We start from the raw sequence: 4475 nt of genomic DNA, 5'->3' as shown, positions 1-4475 counted from the left end.
AAAAAAAGAAAAAAAAAAAACCACCAGTATGCACAATTTTGCAAGGCAAAGTGGGAAGAAAAAATAATTCAATACCCTTTGGCCCAGTAAAATTGCTTCAAAAACCAAGGAGAAAAAGGCCAGTGGTAGAAAGGGGTTCACTATAGCATTATTTGCCAATGCAAAGATAAAATGAATCTCAAAATGGGAAACAAATTGTCCTGTGGTGAGCTCTACAGGAGAAATCAATCTAAGACATCATCGCTCACTCACCTAACATTTTTTGAATGCTAATTCTATGACAGGCCCTGGCACCTGTGTGGTGGAAACACAGATCAACAAGACTCAGGCCCCCCTGCAAAAAGGTCACCGAATTGTCAGAGTTAGGCTAAGTGTCAGAGTTAGGCTACAGCAGCACAACTGTCTTGCAAAATGCTGCTGGGGAGGTGCGGAGAGAGAAGAGCCAGGAACGGAGGCGCAGTCTGGGAAAGCTCCCAGCAGGGGTCTGATTGATGGGTGGTGAAGAACTAATGAAATTCACCAAGAGGAACAGGTGTGTAGGGGGGCGCGGGCAGAAAAGGAGGGGAAAAGCAACAAAGAGAAACAAGATGTGAAGTGGGAAAAAGGCAAAGAACAAACAGTTCCAACCTACAATGACAACTGTAGAGAAGTTCCATGCAATCTCTGTATTGTTTTATTTGCTAAGAGCACTGTAACTTTCGATTCATGGTTTGCATTAGCAAAATACTGTCAATAAATCTGAATCCATCAGAGGAGTGGCTAACTCAGCTCTAGCACATCTGTACCATGGAGCCATTGACGGAAGAATGCATAGTTCTATAGGAGCTCATGTGAATTGATCTCCAGAGTATATTAAAAGAGGAAAGTAAAGGACAGTGTGACTAGAATAAGCATATGTGTTTGTGATGGATGTCTTTTTTTTTTTTTTTCTTGAGATGGAGTTTTGCTCTTGTTGCCCAGGCTAAAGTGCAATGGTACAATTTCTGCTCACCGCAATCTCCGTCTCCCGGGTTCAAGCGATTCTCTTGCCTCAGCCTTCCGAGTACCTGAGATTGCAGGCATGTGCCACCAGGCCCGGCTCATTTTGTATTTTTAGTAGAGACAGGGTTTCTGCATGTTGGTCAGGCTGGTCTCAAACTCCTGACTTCAGGTGATCCGCCCGCCTTGACCTCCCAAAGTTGTGGGATCACAGGCATGAGCCACCACGCCTGGCCTGTGTTGGGTGTCTCTTTCTTAGTTATATTTACATCCTTCTGTGTTTCTGAAAGTACACACAAAAACAAGATGATATTTGCTCCTGAAGGAATCAGATGGGGTTAGATGAATAATTATGTTTACCCTTTGGAACCACTTATTCTTGTAGAATTTTAATTGTGCATATATTTCACCTGCTGAAATTGATCCACAGTTCTTGAAACTTTTGTTCTTTGTTTAGTTCCCTTTCTTTTTTCTCTTTGTGTTTCGGTTTGGTATGTTTCTGTTCACCTACATTCAAGGTCACTGATGCTTTTCTTGGTTGTGTTCAGTCTACAGGTGAGCCTTATCAAAGGCATCTTCATCTCTGTTACAGTGTTTTTCATTCCCAGCATTTTCTTTTTATTGCTTTTTAGAGTTTCTATCCCTCTGCTTGCATTACTCATCTGTTCTTGTCTGTTGTCTACATTTTCCACTGGAGGCCTTCACATATTAATCACACTTCTTTTAAATTTCCTATCTGGTAATTCCAACGTCTTTGTTGAGTCTGGTTCTAATGCTTGTTCTTCAGACTGTGTTTTCCGCTTGCCTTTTCGCTTGCCTTGTAGCATTTTGGTCAAAATAGGGCATACTGTGTCAGAAAATGTGAACTAAGGCATATAGGCCTTTAGAGTGAGGTTTTTATGTTAATTTAGCTCGCAGTTGGGCTGTGTTTCATTTCTGCTGTAACTGTAGCTGCCAGAGGCTTCACATCCTTCTTGGTTCTCTCTTCTCTGTTGTCTTTGGGCTTTGCTGGATACCCTGCCCGCTTCAGATCAAGTCTGTATCTTGCAGCTCTTTTGGGTGTAATTGACAGTTATTATCCTGAAGCACTGTTAGTATGCTGGTAAGGTGTGGGAGAGGGGAAGAATTCTACAATCTCGTGATCAAATTTCAGTTTTTTTTTTTTTTTTTTTTTTGTGAGAAGGAGTCTTGCTGTGTCACCCAGACTGGAGTGCAGTGGCGAGATCTCGGCTCACTGCAACCTCTGCCTCCCGGGTTCAAGCCATTCTCCTGCCTCAGCCTCCCGAGTAGCTAGGACTACAGGTGCCTGCCACCACACCTGGCTAATTTTTTGTATTTTTAGTAGAAATGGGGTTTCACCATGTTATCCAGGATGATCTCAATCTTCTGACCTAGTGATCTGCCCGCCTCAGCCTCCCAAAGTGCTGGGATGACAGGCGTGAGCCACTGTACCCGAACCCTCAAATCTCAGTCTTTTGGTGGGCCTGTGTGCCTAGGCTGTGACCTTCACACGTGTTTCTCCCTCTACTCTTTTAGGTGAGACAGGAAGGGTGATGAAGCTAGAGACAGAGAGTGGCCCTTCTTCCAGGTGGAATAAGGCTCTGAATGGCCCCTGGAGAGTAAGCCTTTGCCATACACGATGCTCTGGGCTATTTTACGATGGTTACTCTTCTCCTTCCCCTGCCGAAGCAAAGAGGAAATCTTTCCCGGCTCTTCACCATGAGAACCTGGTAAAGTAAAACCCACTCTAAGACTGTGGCCCAGAGGAGCTTCTCACTCTCATGCTAGTCCACTCTTGGCCTTTAGCAATTCATCAGAATTACTGTTTGAAAATTTCTACAACCTTATGGCTCCAGCAGCTTTTGTTACAGGGAAGCAGATCTCGGGTGTGACTCTACTCATCTGTCTCTACAGATTTCAGGTAGCGGGTACAGTTTGTCCTGAGATTTCAGTTCTTTAATGGGCTCAAGAAAAGGCACTGGTTTTCGGTTTGCTGAGCCTCTTCCTTGTTGCATGGATGGGAGTGATGACTTCCAGGCTCTTTACACAGTGCAGCTAAGGCTGAAATTCTGTTTTGTAGTTTTCAGCATACATATCCTGGACATGTTATATTAGATTTCTACCTAAGAGTTTTGTTCATTTTGTTTTTTAAACTCTTGTAAATGGCATTGTCTTTAAATTTTCATTGTCTAATTGTTCACTGCCAGTATGTAGAAATAAATTTGATTTTTGTATGTTTATCTTATATCCTATAACCATGCTAAGCTCACTTATCAGTTCCAAGAGTTTTTGTAGCTTCCTTGTAATTTTTCTTTTCCTTTTCATTTCTTTCTTTCTTTCTTTTTTTTTTTTGAGACAGGGTCTCACTCTGTTGCCCAGTCTGGAGTCTGGAGTACAGTGGTACCCTCACAGCTCACTGTAGCCTTGACCTTCTAGGCTCAACTGATCCTCCCATCTCAGCCTCCCGAGTAGCTGGGACTACAGTTAGGCACCATCATGCTCTTTTAATTTTTTTGTAGAGATGGGGTCTCACTATGTTGCCCAGGCTGGTCTTGAACTCCTGGGCTCAAGCAATCCTCCTGCCTTAGCCTCCCAAAGTGCTGGTATTACAGGTGTGAGCCACCACTCTCAGTAACTTTATTTTCTATGTAGAAAAATCACTAAGAGGCCAGGCATGTGATTCATGCTGTAATCCCAGCACTTTGGGAAGCTGAGGTAGGAAGACTGCTTGAACCCAGGAGTTTGAGACCAGCCTGAGCAACATAGTAAGACCCCATTCCTACAAAGAAATTTAAAAATTAATTTAATGTGGTGGTGCGTGCTGTAGTCCCAGATACTTGGGAGGATCACTTGAGTCTAGAAGGTTGAGGCTATAGTAAGCTGTGATGGCGCCACTGTACTCTAGCCTGGGTGACACAGTGAGATCCTGTCTCAAACAAAAGAAAAGAAAAATCGAGTAATCTGTGAATGGGTCCAATTTTATTTCTTCCTTCTCAACATCTGTGACTCATATTTATTTCCTTGTCTTATTGTACTGTCTAGGACTTCCAGTATAAAGTTGAATAGAAGTGGTGAGAGGGCATTCTTGCTTTATTCTGGATCTTAGGGGGAAAGCTTTCAGTCTCCCTAAACCTTATGTGTGATGTCAGTTGTAGGTTTTTTTGTAGATGTCCATTTATCAGGTTGAGGAAACTGCACATTTTAGTTGTGAATGGATATTGCATTTCATCAAATTCATTTTCTACATAAATTGGTATGATCATGTGGTTTCTCTTCCTTTATTCCTGATGTCTCAGTTTTCCTACTGGTATGATTCCCTTCTGTCTGAAGAAATTCCGTAAGCAATTCTCTTAGACCAGGTTTTCTGGTAATGAATTCTCTTTGTGTTATTTGAGAATGTCTTTATCTCATCTTAATTTCTGAGGGATATTTTTGCTGGGTATAGAATTCAAGATTGACAGTTTTTTCTTTCAGCACTTTAAGTATGATGAGACTCT

This window comes from Mandrillus leucophaeus, unplaced genomic scaffold (assembly GCF_000951045.1).
Source record: "Mandrillus leucophaeus isolate KB7577 unplaced genomic scaffold, Mleu.le_1.0 Scaffold442, whole genome shotgun sequence".
NCBI lineage: Eukaryota > Metazoa > Chordata > Mammalia > Primates > Cercopithecidae > Mandrillus > Mandrillus leucophaeus.
Note: the sequence above shows the minus strand (reverse complement) of the source record.